Raw genomic sequence first — 17,187 nt, 5'->3', positions numbered from 1 at the left:
TGTCTTCTTGGGTCATATTATATCTGGAGACGGTATTTCTGTAGACCCGAGTAAAGTTGAAGCTGTGATCAGTTCGCCGAGACCGACTTCTGTACCAGAGATTACGCAGTTTCATGGGTCGGCAGGGTACTATCGACGATTCATTAAAGATTTCTCCAGTATTGCGAAGCCAATTACCCAGTTGACACAAAAGAATACACCATTTGTGTGGTCTGAGGATTGTGAGTCTAGTTTCCTAGAGTTAAAGAAGAGACTGACCAGTGCACCTGTCTTGATGATTCCTTCAGGTACTGGTGATTTCGTTGTGTATTGTGATGCATCGCACAGAGGGTTAGGATGTATTCTTATGCAGCGAAGTCATGTGATCGCATACGCCTCAAGACAGTTAAAGACACACGAGTCCCGATACCCAATTCATGATCTTGAATTGGCGGCTATCATTTTTGCATTAAAGATCGGGCGTCATTATCTTTATGGCAAGAAATTTGATATCTACTCTGATCACAAGAGCCTGAAATACTCAGAATTGAATATGAGGCAGCGTAGATGGTTGGATCTATTGAAAGATTTTGATTGCGAGATCAAATATTATCCAGGGAAATCAAATGCAGCAGCAGATGCTTTGAGTCGAAAGGTATGTGCTCTATCTTTATCGACGATAGGTGTCTCAAATTTAGTTGAATATTTCTGTCTGTCTGGATTAGCATTTGACACAGATAGTAGACCACTACGACTTGCTTTGATTCAAGTTGAGCCAGATTTAATTATGAGGATCAAAGAAGCACAAAGAAGTGATCCAAATGTTCAGAAATCGATTGAGATGGTCCGATCAGGACATTTGTCAGAATATCAGGTACGTTATCATGTTTTGTACGTGAATAACCGTCTTGTACTGCTAGATGTTTCAGACTTGAGACATCAGATTTTGTCAGAAGCGCACTGTAGTCGGTTCAGCATTCATCCTGGTGGCAGGAAGATGTACAACGACTTGAAGACACAGTTCTGGTGGAAACAGATGAAGTCAGACATTGCCGAATTTGTGTCTAAGTGCTTGAATTGACAACAGGTGAAGGTCGAGAGAAAGAAGCCCGGAGGTCTACTTCAGAGTTTATCTATTCCTGAATGGAAATGGGATAACATTTCCATGGATTTCGTTACGAAGTTACCTCGATCATCCCGGGGCTGTGATGCGATTTGGGTCATTATCGACAGATTGACCAAATCAGCTTGTTTTATTCCGTACAGAATGACGTACAGACATGATCAGATGGTGGAAATATATGTCAGAGAGGTAGTTAGATTGCATGGTGTGCCGAAGTCTATCGTATCAGATCGAGATCCATGATTCACTTCACACTTCTGGCACAGTTTGCAGCAGGCTCTAGGTACGACATTGCACCTGGGTACTGCTTATCATCCTCAGACAGACGGACAGTCAGAGCAGACTATCCAGACTTTAGAGGACATGTTGAGAGCTGTAGTGCAAGATTTCGGCACTAGTTGGCAAGATTCACTACCACTTTGTGAATTCTCGTACAACAACAGCTATCAGAAGAGTATTGAGATGGCACCGTTTGAAGCTTTATATGGCAGGAAGTGTAGATCTCCGTTGTACTGGGATGATATATCTGAGGTACCAGAACTTGGGCCTGATATGATTCGTGAAATGACTGAGAAGGTGAAGATAATCCAGAAGAGAATGAAGACGGCACAGGATAGGCAAGCCAAATATGCCAATATCAAACGTAGACCGTTGGTATTTGAACAAGGAGATAGAGTATTTTTGAAGATTTCCCCTTTCAGAGGCGTTGTCAGATTTGGAAAATGCGGGAAGTTGTCTCCTAGATATATCGGTCCTTACGAAATTCTAGAAAAGATTGGCGATCGAGCATATCGACTTGCTCTTCCTCCTTCTCTATCTGGAATACATGACGTTTTTCATGTATCGATGTTGCGTAGATATATGCCAGATATTTCTCATGTCATTTAGCCTGACGAAGCTGAGCTTGATCAGACTTTGAGTTATGTTGAACAACCGATACAGATTCTTGATCGGAAGGAGAAACAGCTCAGAATGAAGATTATTCCGCTTGTGAAAATTCAGTGGAATCGTCATGGCATCGAGGAAGCGACTTGGGAGACATAAGCAGATATGAGACATCGATATCCCGAGTTATTTCAATGATGTAAGTATTTATTCAGTTTTGATTATATTGCTTCTTATACTTGCATTAATAGAACTGCCTGCGATTTCGAGGACGAAATCATTTCTTAGAGGGGGAGAAATGTAAGGCTTGAGATTTATTAGTCTTCATTGATGTGATATTCGGAAGATATGAGTATGCATGACATGTGATGAGAAGCACTAAATTAGATAATGAAGTGTTGCACAAAGAAGAGACCGCACCCGCGCCTCAAGAAAGATCGCACCCACGGTGGAGAGGCAGAGAGTTGGCCATTTTTACAGTAGGGTCACCGCACCCGCGGTCCAAGATGCAGTGCACCCGCGGTTGATGGCCAGTAGGTTAGGAAATTTGGTGCGAACCAAGACCGCACCCGCGGTCCACATGACACCGCACCCACGGTCGTCATTGTGAAAAATGAAAGTGGTGCCGAGAGCTTAGCGCAGCCGCGGTGGAAAGAGACCGCACCCGCGGTGCTGCATGCGAGAAATCCACCTTTGTTTCTTATGATGACACCTGGTATATATATATAGAAATGTGCTGAGTCTTCACTTTCAACACTTTCATCAACTGAGAAACGAGAGAGTTAGGGAGAAGCTTTAATTCCTTATGCTTTAAGCTTGTCATTTTGAAAGATTCACACATCCAAACTTAAATCCGAGACAAGATTTGTGTTCCTCTTGACAAGGGCTTCAAAAGGGTATACTTTCTATATCTTTTCAGCATGTTTTGAAAGTTACATGCTGGGGAAAACTTTGATATGCTTTTAGATATATGTTCTTATGATTATAAGCAACGGTTATTCGTAGTCGGATCGAAGAACGGATGTGTGAAGTAACTGTTATAGAATTCCAGCATGTTTGGACTGAAATTATGCAGATTTTGAGAATATATATATATATATATATATATATATATATATATATATATATATATATATATATATGGTGTTGATTATTTATTGTTGAGAATTGAATTGACCGGTATCGAGAAATTACGTCGTTATGCCGTCGAATGGTGCCGAGAATTATTATTAATTCGTAAATGTGTTGGTTGAATTGAAGATTGATAGAATGTGTGTCAACATTGCCATTTCAGATTGATATTGACAGATTCGATATCGAGACTTCGACATCGACAAAGATTGTGCGACGAAAGGTATAACTCATGTGACTTTGGGGAGATACAACTCAAAGAAGATTCAATTTGAGTTTCCCAACAAAATCACATACAGAATAGTTGTTTATCTTTGGATATGATTATGATTTGTATATAGATTTATATTCAAATCTTTTGATATGATGATGCATTTATAGATGTATATTCATGCATTTAATATAGGAGAGTCATTGGCAGATTTGCCAAACTTATAGACGTTCAGTGTATCGACGCATATGAGCAGACTTCCTCCGATTGTAGACATTCGATACAGACATGACCGAAGTCTAGGAATAAGACGTACCGTCACCCCAATTGGGCGGGTAGGTGGCAGAGAGTGACGTCTTATTCACACCGGGATCCCTAAAATTAGAGTTGAGTCGAGACAAGACATGATTTGATTTGAATTGCATGCTTATATAGATTGGTTTCATAGAATATGGAGCCTATTGTTATTGCTTTCATTCATTATTTATGATTATGTATCGGCATGCATACATGTTTTATACTGGGATTTGTTCTCACTGAAGTTTCCGGCTGTTGTTATGTCTGTATGTGTGCATAAAAACAGGTGGGGTAGGATCAGGGTCACGACAGAGATGAGAGATGGACATAGCGTGGTGATCACGGGCGTAGAAGATGAACTAGTAGTTGTACTTTTGACATGTACTGTACTTAATTACTGATTTGTAGAATATGGATGAAACAAGATATGTATATTATGTTTATTGTAATGAAATAAATATAGAACTATCTAGTGCTTGAGTTATATACATTTGAAGTAATGTTAAAAAGCAAAATTTTGACCCGCAATTTTGAATAAAGATCCGATTAATCCCGAAAAGAACTGAGTTAGAGCCCGGGTCCCCACAAGCTTGGAACAAGTCGTCAGTTATTTTAATTGAAATGCAGAATGCTCAAAAATCAGTTGATGATAAAACTGGTTTGGGATTTAAAAATCAAATTGATTATTCTGCAACTGATGCTCAGCCAAAGTTGAATAAAGGCAAAGGAAAATATATTACCTTTGTAAAATCAACTGTGGAAAATGAATTTTCAGAGCCAAGTAAATCGGCTGTTCAAAAGATCGAAAGTAAGAACAAAGGCAAAAGGCATGGTATTGGATATGGCTATGAGAGTTCAACTGACTCAAGCAACTGGTCAGCTAAACAATTCAGTTACAAAAGACAGTACTCTAGGAATTGCTATTACAATTACTACAACCAAAAGCCAGTTTAGAAACGATATCAAATGAACAGTAAGTTGAAAAAGGACAAAAATCATATTGTCTCTTCCTCATTTCACACACCCAACAACCAAAAGCCTGGAAAAGTTATCTGGAACACTGCAACTGGAAGGTCAGTTAGACTGATCCATGTTTGGGTGCCTAAAGGACTAATCAGTTTAGGACCCAAATAAATAAGGGTACCAAAATTATATTCTGTGTGTGATTGCAGGAAACAGGTATAATCAAAGAATCCACATGGTATCTAGACAGTTGATGTTCAAGATATATGACAGGAGATGCAAATATGTTATCCGGACTGATTAAATACAATGGACCAAACATCAGTTTTGAGGACAACTCCAAAGGTAAAAAAAACTGTGGGTAAGGGATAAGCTTATCCATGGTGACTTTACAATTAAAGATGTATTGCTAGTTGAGAATTTGAAGTATAACTTGATAAGCATCAGTCAGTTATGCAACAATATTTTCTCAGTACAATTTGATAAACACACTTGTTCAGTTAGAAACTCAACTGATGAAGTCATTCTAACTGGCAATCGATGTTGAAATACATACAAAGTTAGCTGGACTGAAAATTCTTATGCACCAGTTTGTTTCATAGCTTCTAAATCTTCTAAAAACTGGTAAAGAGATTGAACCACTTAAACTTTAAATCTATTGTCTATCTGAGTAACAACAATCTTGTAACTGGCTTGCCCAAAATAGACTTTTCAAAAGAGAAAATTTGTTCATCATGCCAGTTTGGTAAACAAGTAAGATCCTCGTTTAAAAATAGAGGTTGTAAATCATCTTCCCGATGCTTAGAACTGCTGCATATGGATCTTTTTGTCCAATATCAGTCATGAGTTTAGGGGAATGAAATACACTATGGTGATTGTGGATGATTTTTCAAGATTTACTTGGGTCATATTTCTCAAATCTAAAGACCAAACTGCTGCACAACTGATCAAACTTTTCAAAAGATTATCAAATGAAAAATCAGTTGTGATTGATCGAATCAGGTCTGATCGAGGGACTGAATTTATCAATCAAACTCTTTCAAAATTTTTTAGAAAATACTAGAATTAAGCATGAGTTCTCAGCAGCAAGAACTCTTTCAGCAAAATGGTGTAGCTGAGAGAAGAAACCGGACCTTAAAAGAAGCTGCTAGAACAATGCTTGCTGACTCTGGTATTTCTCAAAGGTTTTGGGCAGAAGCAGTAAACACTGCATGTTATACTCAGAACAGATCAATGATTAATAAGAATCATTTGAAAACACCATATGAGATCTGGCATGGACGAAAAAGTGTGGTTTCTTACTTTAAAATATTCGGATGCAGATGTTTTATTCTTGAAAATGGCAAAAATGATTTAAAAGCCTTTGATGCTAAATCTGTAGAGAGAATATTTCTGGGATACTATTCAGTCAGCAAAGCTTATAGAGTTTTTAACAAGAGCACATTAAATGTTGAAGAGTCTATACATGTTGTTTTTGATGAAACTGTACTAACTGATAATCCAACTGATCCAGTTGAGCTAGTTGATCGATTTACATATATCAGTTTAAAGGAAGATCATGAAGAAGAAAATCATATCAATCGAAACATCCTTTAAACACCTGAACCTGAAATTGTGGATCAATCAGTTGAACAGGAAGTCGTTCCTGAAAGTCAGTTGGTAGAGCAAACAAATGATATTCAGTTACCAACTAAAATAGCTCCAACTGAATCTGAAACTGAAACAGTTCAGTTGCCTTCCACAACTGAAATTGTTCAGTTGCCAACAGAAGCAATTGCTAATACAACAAATGTTGAACTCAGATGGAAGAAATCTCATCCACCAGATTTGGTAATAGGTAATCCATCTGAACCGGTAAGGACATGAAATCAAATGCTTAATTTGTTCATTCATTCCACTTTTGTATCGCAATTTGAACCAAAGAAAACTGATGAAGCTCTTGCTGATCCTAACTGGATAAATACAATGCAAGAAGAGCTAAATGATTTTACCCATAAAAAAGTCCGGGATTTAGTTCCAAGAACAGTTTACAAAACTATTATAGGTACGAAGTGGGTATTCAGGAATAAATTGAATGAAGATGGTTCACTTGCACGCAACAAGGCAAGACTTGTAGCACAATGGTATAGTCGGGAAGAAGGAATTGACTATGATGAAACATATGCACCAGTTGCCAGACTGGAAGCAATCAGAATATTCCTCGCCTTCAAGAACTTTAAAGTCTATCAAATGGATGTGAAGAGTGCCTTTCTGAATGGCTAGTTGCAAGAAGAAGTCTACGTTGAACAACCTCCAGGTTTTATCAATCACTCATTTCCTGATCATATTTATCATTTGAACAAAGCATTGTATGGTCTTAAACAAGCTCCAAGAGCTTGGTATGAAACTTTTTCAAAATTCTTAACTGATCACGACTTTATTGTGGGATCAGTTGACAAAACTTTGTTCAAATTTTCCAAAGATGATCATATTTTACTTGTGAAATTTTATGTTGATGATATTATTTTTGGGTCAACTAACCCCAAATTATTCAAGAAGTTTGCTAAGTTGATGCAGGAAAAATTCGAGATGAGTATGTGGGTGAACTGACATTTTTTCTCGGTCTGCAAGTAAAGTAACTGGAAACTGGTACTTTCATCAGGTCAAACAAAATACACTAAGAAATTGCTCAAGAAATTTGGTATTGAAACATGCTTGGCTGCAAGTGTACCCATGAGTTCATCAGTCAAACTAGACAATTATCAAGGGGGGATATCAGTTGAGGCGACACTATACAGAGGTTTAATAGGTTCATTAATGTACCTAACTGCTAGTCGTCCTGATATTGTATTTGCTGTTTGCATATGTACTCGATTACAAGCAAATACTAAGCAATCGCATTTTATAGCCGCTAAAAGAATTTTAAAATATCTTAAGGGCACACAAAATGTGGGATTATGATACTCTAAAGACTCATCTTTCAATTTAGTTGGATATTCAGATGCAGATTATACAGGATGTAAGCTAGATCATAAAAGCACTAGTGGATCATGCCAATTTCTTGGAGACAGACTGATCTCTTCGTTCAGTAAGAAGCAAACATCCATAGCAACTTCCACAACTGAAGAACAATACTTTGCTGCTGGAAGCTGCTGTGCTCAACTGCTATGGGTTCAGCAACAACTGAAAGATTATGGAGTTGACGCTAAAGAATCTCCCATATTATGTGATAATACGAGCACAATTGCGATTATATATAATCCAGTTCTTCACTCAAGGACCAATCACATTGATGTCAGGCATCACTTCATCAGGGATCATGTTTTGAAGAAAGCTATCAGACTGGAATATGTGTCAACTGAACAACAAGCTGTTGATATCTTCACTAAACCATTACCAGAGACTAAGTTTTCTCACTTTCGCAATATACTTGGTTTAATTGATTTATCTTAATCAGTCTTATGGTTGTTTTCATCGGTTGATAAATTATTCAGTGTGCTATCTTTCATTTAAATATTTATCAACTGGTTTCAGTTAAGTGGCTCATCAGAATATTCATTAGATGTTGATCAACTGATACCAGTTGAACATTTATCAGTTACAATATTCAGTTCATTAACCGTTTCTCAACTGATGTCAGTTAGTCTCTTATCTTTTGTCGTATTCGGTTTGTTATATATTTATCAACTGATATTAGTTTGTTTGCAGAAAGTAAAGAAACAACGATAAAATAGATAAACATTTCATTTATTATAAACTGAGCGTACTAGTTTAACTTCCTTTTTAACAGCAGACCTCCACGAGGTCAACCAACCAGATATGGCCCCCGTGGAAGTCTTCAAAAAGCCCTATAAAATCTCTATGCGTTTCAGGGTCCATTTCTCCTTCTTCAGCATTAGTAGGTAGACACCTTCATCAGTGAAGATATCCACCTCATCAGCAACGCGTAGGCGCCGCCGATATTTCTTCAGTAGTGCCACCTGTTCGGAGGTGGCACATGCTACTCCCTGCAGACTGAGCTGGAGATCTTGGAGTTTTTGCCAAAAGCGGAGAACTTTGTGGAAGACTTCATCTTCCATAGCAATCTTTCTTGTTTCATAAGTTGATTCATTGAACTCTTCAACCAAGTCGAGATACTTTGAACTACTTGGACCTGCCATTATATCTCGTGATATATTTGTTTGCTAATGTGTTTAAACTAACTTTGTTGCTTTTATATAAGCCCATGTTCAAAGCATCTGAAGAGAAGTAATCATTAGCCTCAGCGCTTCATCTTCTGAAGCACGAGATTTATTGGTGTCATTTAAATTTTCGTCTTTTTACATACATTTATTTAGGGGGAATATCAATTTTAAAAAGTTAACTGAGAAGACAAATAGTTAGTGAATTTTCATTTGAAACGATTCAGTATCACAATTGATCGTTCAGTTGATAATTTATCTAATCTTCTCATGTAAGTTAACTAATTAATCGTATTTTATTCCAAATCAAATGTTGTGACTGCTTATATTAGCATTAAAAGCTGTCTTTCAATGACTGGTACTTTGAAACGTGGACTCACGTAAACCATCAATTTGTTACACACGATTTTACCACACGAACACACGTTTTCAAATCAAATTTTTTCAGGACTGACACGTGTCCAAAAATTTGAACAGTCACCAATATATATCATCTTCCCCGATTCAATTCAGTTCTTCTTAAAAAGCACTTTCAGCATTTCCCGAGCAAAAATCTATCCGAAGCAGATCTTCTTTCTCGCAGATTTCAGGCAATAAAATGGCAAACCGGATCCCAGCTCACCTCATGAATGCAATGGCGATTGACTTCGACTCTATCTTCACTATGAAAGAGGAGGAAATCAAGAATATCTTTCTGAAATTGGACGAAGCCGGTCTGAAGCAGTTTTTGGGATTATCTTCCCAGGAAATCTGTGTCAAAGAAATCCAAGAACTCTACGCTACTGGCTATGTTACTCAAGAAGGACATATTTCATCGACTGTAAGTGGTTAGTTACTTATTATTGAGGAGGAGTTTTTCTGCAATCTCTTCCATCTACCAGCCGACGAACTTATCAATTTTTCTGAGATAAAGACATCTGATATTGAGGAAATGCAAACTACCATTTCTGATGCTGGTCAGAAGATCAAAGTTTCTGATCCTAAGAAGGAACTGAAGCCAGAAGTACAACTACTGGCTGATATTGTAGCCAAGGGCATCTTAGCCAAGGCAGGATCATTTGTTGCCCTCGCTCTCGAAAAATTTCAAGCCATGACTGCTATAATGACTGGAAGGAAGATGAACTGGAGAAACATCATCTTCAATATTCTGAGGAATATGTTTCAAACTGCCAAACAGTCCAAATGCTTGCAGCTCAGTCATGTGCTGAAAGTTAAAGGTTTGATGATTGATGATTCTGAGAAGTCATCAAAGATAAAAAAATTTCAATGCCAAGTCTGTCCAGCCACTCAAACAGAAACTGGACATGTCACCTGAGCAGTTCATTAAGGTGAAGAAGTAAATTGGGACAAAAGCAAATCCCAAATCAGTCAAGAAGGCTCGAAAGGAGATTAAAAATAAAACAATCAAACGTAAGCTGATTGTCAGCGAAACCGAATCTGAGAAGACTCCTTCACCCAAAGTTATTAAGAAGCCACGTACTTTGAAGACCAAGCCTACTACTATTGATGGGACAATATCAACTGATAGACTGAAGTTGTCTGGAGTTGTACATCTTATCAAGGCTGTCCCACTACAGACAATCCCAACTGAACCCTCAATTGAGGATCAGTTGCCTTTATCCTCAATTCTACCAAAGAAGAAGGTCACCGAATCTGGTGATAAAAAGAAACTTGTTAGAGTTAAGGCGCCTTTAATCACTATTTCTGGCTATAATCCTTTACCTATTGCCAGACCAAAGGGGATAGTGATCCAAGAACAACTAGATGCAACCACTTCAGGGTTGAGTCTTACTCATACCTTAACTGATCCCAAGGGCAAAGGGAAATTGCATGAAGAGCCCAGGCCAACAAATGTTGTTCAAACACATATTGATCTTATTTGGCAAGAGATCAATGATTTTGCAGAAGACAAGTTCAAGGCTTATCATCAATGGGTAAAATTCAGAACAGAAGTTTTTGCTAAGCAACTTCAGAAGAAATCCACTCTGAAAAAATTTGTTGACTTGGAGAAATCTCGTTCTGATGGTAGTCAAGGCCCCTACAATAGTTCAAGCTTTGGAATGTAAGCATTATTTCTTCAACCAACTGAGAGTGAAGAGACTTCAGCAGATAGTTACTCAGTTGCGATTAAATTATGATCCAAATAGTATGAATGTTTTCAATGACAAAGCCGTATATGATCAGTTGGACTCCGATCTGATTTCATTGCAAATGAAGATCAAGGACTGGGAAACAAATCAAGAACTGATCATCCCAGCTGCCTCTCAAGATGTATCGGAGGAGGCAACTAAACCATCAGTTCAAGAACCTTCAAAAGAACCAGCTGCTGCTCCTTCTACATCAGTTGCTCCTTCATCCTCATCTTTAGCACCTCTATCTTCTAATGTTGATCCAACGCCTTATTCTGAAGCTGATTTATCTCTGGCCAATCTAGATGAAGTCATCAAATCAGTGACCTCAGATATTCAGCTGGACGCTTCTAGATCAGTTGAAGATGTAACTGAAAAACCAGCTGATCAAGCTGTCATTTCTGAAGAACCAGCTGAAGAAATCATGTTTGAACAACCGACAGAGTCAGTTCAGTCAAAAGTTGTGACTGAACAAGCAGTTTTGAAGAAATCTGTACAAGTAGTCATTCAAACGACTGAAGAAGATCAACGACATTCAGTTCCGACTGAAGAACCGGTTCCTCCGCCAACTGAACAACTAATTGAAGATCCAGTTGTTGAACCAACTGAAGAATCAGTTATTGAACCAATGAAAGAACCTTCTAATTCTTTTGCTCCTCTATCTGTCTCTTCTCCTCCACAGGCACCTACAACTGAAGGAATTTCAGAAATAGCTATGCTTGAAACAGAACAAACTGACGGTGCGATGGTTGTGTTTACTTCACAAGAAAGGTAACAGATTCAAGAAACTTCCGGAGCCATGTCTCCCAGAATTTCAGACTCTAATGCTCTATTTGAAGCACTCCAAACCGTTCAATCAAATCTCGTCAGTATGATGAATGCTATTTCTGCTATACAATCTACTAAGCTTGAACATACCCTGAATCTAAATTCAAACTATGAATTTACAACAGAGAGACTTGGTCAGCTTAACAAAAGTGTGAATGATCTCTTCCTCCAGATGGAAAATATCAAGAAAGACAGGCTGTCGACTGAATCTCACTTCCAAACTCAAGAACTAGTCGGCAGGCAATTTGAATTTCTTGAAGAAAAAGTCACTAAAAGGATTGACCAGGTGAAAAACATTATGTTGAATGCCGTATCAGATATTGCAGCAGATGTCCGCATTTTAACAAGAAAAGTGGATGTGATTGACAAAAGGGGGAAGTCCGCTGAACAATCTATGGGCCAAGTTCTGGTTTCTCACCGACTTCATCCCAATGAATCGGCGACCTGCACTTCCTTTCATAGTGCTTCGTAGGGAGCCATACCTATAGATGTAGGGATGTCAATAGGTTGGGGTTTTACCCAGCCCCGCAATGGACCCGCGCGTATGGGGCGGGTTTTGGCATACGAAATGAGTAATGGGGCAGGTCTCAGGTCCAATTTTTTAGTCCGGGTATGGGGAAGGTCATGGGTCCTATAATACCCGCCACATACTCGCCCCATATATGTGTATATAAATACTCTAGGGTTTTATTTTTATTAATTTTCATTTTTTTAGTAGCCCAACTCAACCATAACGGTCTTAATTATTTCTGTGTCAACTGTTGTATTTGAAGGCATTGATGTGCTCGCGAAGAATTGTTGGTCCTTATCTTAATAGGCTTAGTCCAACAACTTTGAAGGCATTGATGTGCTCGCGAAGATGGTTGTGGGGTGAGATGAAAGGTAAATAAATCATAGTTTTATTTTGTTATTGTACTTTCATTTAAATTTTGTTATTGCACTTTCTCTCTTTAAATTACATTTTTTTTTTTGCATTTTTAACTTACAATTTTATTTTTTCAATGTAATTTTTTTCTTTAATTTTGTAGTTAATTCTTCAAGTAGTTTACTAATTTGTCACACCATTCTTGCTGAAAAGGAAAATGATCCCGAAGAATGTCTCTTGAAATATTACCTACTCGTTGATTTTATATTGATCTGTTTAAGTTATGTTATGACTTATTTTTGGATGTCAAGAATTTTTTTTGAGAGCTAGTAACTCTTTTTTCTATATAATTCTTTATGTCGTGAAAATAATTTGTTTGTTATTATTAAGTGTGGTCGAATACATGAATTAATTTTCTATTGTGTTGTGTTTAGAGGCTTGTCTGTTTTATAATTCAGTCATGTGAGAAGAAACATTACTGTTTTTATTTTAAAAAAATTTAGTTTTCACGAGTCTACCTGGCCCCGTTTCGATTCAGGGGAGGGGGGGTCCGAAGAATATTTAATCGGGGTGGGGCGGGTTATGGGTCAAAGTTTTCTTCATGGGGCGGGTCTTGGGTTTAGCTATATTCGCCCCATACCGGCCCCATTGACATCTCTATGCACATGTACAACCTCTGCCCTTGTCTATGATTAATTGAAGATCGATTTATAAATTATACGAACTGCATGCATGCTTCATGTCATTTAAATTCCACCAAAAAGTTGACGTCTACTCGTTTTAAAATTTTACTGACCTTTTTTTTAAAATAAGCAATGGCCGAAACCATGCCTACGAAATTCACAAATTTAAATCATGTATTCTATAAAATCATCTCACTGTCGAATAAAATGACTGCATTTAAAATTATGAAAAGAACAACCAACCTACAAAATTGCCGTTTAGAAAATAAAACATCAAGCATATTAAAATCTGGCAAAACCCTCAACAAAATAAAACCATCAGCCATTTAAAAAGCTATTTAAACGTGTTCCCATAAATCATATTCTTGCAGAAGAATACAAGGTCCTCGAGTTAACGTCCGCCACCAGCTCCGCACGTTCAGTCATAATCACCTCTAGCCTCCTGATCAACATACTCACATGCATCATTCACGTACATCTAGTGAGTATAAAGACTCAACACACCTGTAACGTTAATAGCAAGTACATATACATAACATGTAACAATGAAAAATACTGTAATAAACATACATTTCAATAACTTAAAAGCATGAAGTAACCATATCATATAAAAGCATAACGTATCAAAACATGTCTCATCATAATCATCATATACGTATACATTTTCTTTAATCGAATTTAGTTCATTAGTTGTGACTTTCGTATCAGCTTTATCGTATCAGCTATATTCGATGGATCCATCTACGTATAACTACGGTACCGGGCAGCGGGGAAATCAGCGACTCTCTCACCCGTCAACTGAGCCTTGGCCTATCATATCATCATATCATGTCAATGGAAATACGATCGTCGGGCTCCCTCTAGGGTCTTCTCCCATAAACGGGCTCCCTCTAGGCCTTTTCCTCACGGTATCTCCAATCATATCATTGTATACATATATCGTCAGTCACAACCAACTCTTATCCTTCAAAAACATCATCATTTTCATCGCTTATCAAAATCTTGCATATACATAAATTTTCTTTAAAATCAAGCATGCAACGTATTTTCATAAAAATCATAATCATGATGCATAAACATTTAAAAGCATGTTAAATTCGTGCTCGGGACGCTGCCAGGACTAAAAACTCAACCCAGGTGCAAAATGACCATTTTGCCGCTCGAAAACCAAAATGACCGTTTTACCCTTGGACCTCAACATTTCGACCCAAAGCTTACCAAACTCCTTAAAACATCCCAAAAAATATTTAAAAACATTTTTAGACGTAAAATTGAGCCAGTTTAAAAACATAAATGATTCGTTTTGAAACTTAGACCGCGGTCCCGGTTTTAGCCCGGAACTTAACAAAATCTTCCCCAACTTAAATCGTGACTTAAACCTACATGACCATTCTCTAAAACACTCATTCCAGACCACATATGACCCACGAAACAAGCCCAGAGGTTGCTGGAAATCAACAGCATATGCACACAAATTTCACAGCTTGTGCGATTTTACGGTAAAAATCATATCTCCCTCGTTTCTTATAAAAAAAATATTATTTTGCTATCGAATCGAATATAACACAGAGTGCTACAAATCATATGTTGAACACATTTCCAGAAAACCAACATATAAGTCGCAGTATTCGAAATAACAGAGGGTGACAGGTTTTGTGGCACAGAAATTCCATAGTTTGTGCGGCTTTACGATAAAAATTATATATCCCTCGTTTCTTATCATAAAATTACGAATTTGCTATCGAATCAAAGATAACACAGAGTGATACAAATCATATGTTGACTACATTTCCAGAAAACCAAATTATAAGCCACATAATTCGAAATAACCGAGGGTGACGGGTTTTGTGACACGGAAATCTCATAATTTGTGCGTCTTTACAATAAAACTCATATCTCCTTCATTTCTTATCAGAAAATTACGAATTTACTATCGAATCGATAACAGAAAGTTTTACAAATCACATTTGAACAAATTTTAAGAAAAAGACTTATAAGTCGCAGAATTCGAAATAACAGAAGGTGATAGGTTTTGTGACACATAAATTTCACCCGACGACTCAAGATATCGTTCGGCCCTCTCCTAAAACCCACAAAGCTTTTACTCCAGCCTTATGACACCATCATTTTGAATGAACAAAGCCCCTTGACAACAAAATTCGGCAACCCCCTTACCCAAATCAAGAAACGTGAGTTTGTAACAAAATGAAGCATTTTTCATGTCAAAACTTTGCACAAATGAAACCACATGATAGATTAAGGGATTACTCAAGAAAGCACATATATATCAACTTATAATTGGTGTAAATGATGAGAAAAAGAGATACATGGCGTGTCTTGATGTTTTTACGCTAGAAAACTTGAAGATGCGCGTGTAGGATGAACACCGGAGAAGCGGGGAACATTTTCTTGAAAGAAACAAGCTCTGGCTGAAATTTTCAGCAATGTTGCTGGTGGTTTTCACGTGAAAATACTGGCTGATGGAGGGGTGGGCGGCTGCTAGGGAAAAAGTACGTTTAGCGAGTGCTTAGGGTAGTAATTAAATAGTAAACAAAAATGAAAATGGGCCGTAATTATATTTTAAAAAGTTCACTAAGGGCTAAGCTTAAAAATAGGCTCATCAAGCCCAAACACACTCTCAAAAATTATTTCGTTTAGGTACGTTTTTGAAAATATTGTCCGAGCTCTTAAAAATTCCTTTGAATCGTTAAAATTTGCGTAACGACTAAAAATATAACCCGGCGGGTACAAATACCAACCAAAGCCCATTTTCAAAAAAAGCATACTTAAAATACCTCATATTAATTAATTAAAAATAATTAATCAATAAAAATATTTTCCTGAATATCATCGGTCCCCGTTCCTTGTTCGAGTGCGAAATGCAACTAAAAATACTAATGCATGAAAGTTTAAACAAATCATGAATTAAAACACAAATTAATGAAATAAACATGCATTTAATGCTATAAAGGAATTTAATAAAATACCAAAAAAAATTTATAATTTGCATGCATATGGTTCACGTGGACCTTCATATTTTTGGAACGTTACAAAAAACCATTTCAAAATCAAGAATTTCAAATCCAAGATAGCAAATCAATTTAAATTATTTGGATGTTTTTGGCATTGGGATATTTCAAAATCATCTGTTCCAAATTTAAGCTCTTGCATGAACAATTGTAATAGATTTCAAATACACAAAAAACTGATGTCATTTGACATCCATATTTCAAATCATTTTCTTAAAAAATAGTTTCATCCAAATATAACCTAGATGTTCGTCACTAGATCATTAAAATCTCTAAATATTTATCCATGTACGAAGAGTTTTCTAGAATATTGAAAAGGTCACGTCTCTAATAAAAATCAAACTGATTAATAATTAGAGTATGACAAATGCTTGAACAACGAAGATTTATTTGTTGACTTTAGACAAAGACGGAAAAATACCACATTCTTGACAAATTAAAGTGGCAAAATTGTTGATGTATCATGTTCTTGTACCCAAGATGTAGCGGAAGTTTAAAATTTTGTTCTTGGGCGTCGTGTGTTTAGAAACATTCATAGGGTTTTTAGAATTATACCTGCTTTCTTAACTCTTGGACTCCAAACTTTTCCGGTTTTTATGCAGAGATAGTCCTTCTTGTAAATCCCTACGACAGCTCTCCTCTTTGATCAGCTAATCACTTCCACGATTGAAAACTATCTTTCTTGCTTGGATTGCACTAGAAATTGCAAGCGATTTGTTCGATGAGACTATAGTCTTCGAATTTCCAAAATCCGGAAATTCAGAGAAGATGCAGCAACGGCGGTGCGGCGGTGGAAGAACAAAGAAGGCCGAAAATATTTCTTCACCAATTCTTGTGATGGCCGAGAGTTTATTTTCCAAAGTGGGAAGTTTTTGTAAATTGTGTGCTCATTTATTCTTAATCA

This window comes from Primulina eburnea, chromosome 12 (assembly GCF_022965805.1).
Source record: "Primulina eburnea isolate SZY01 chromosome 12, ASM2296580v1, whole genome shotgun sequence".
Lineage (NCBI taxonomy): Eukaryota > Viridiplantae > Streptophyta > Magnoliopsida > Lamiales > Gesneriaceae > Primulina > Primulina eburnea.
This window is presented reverse-complemented; position numbering follows the sequence as displayed.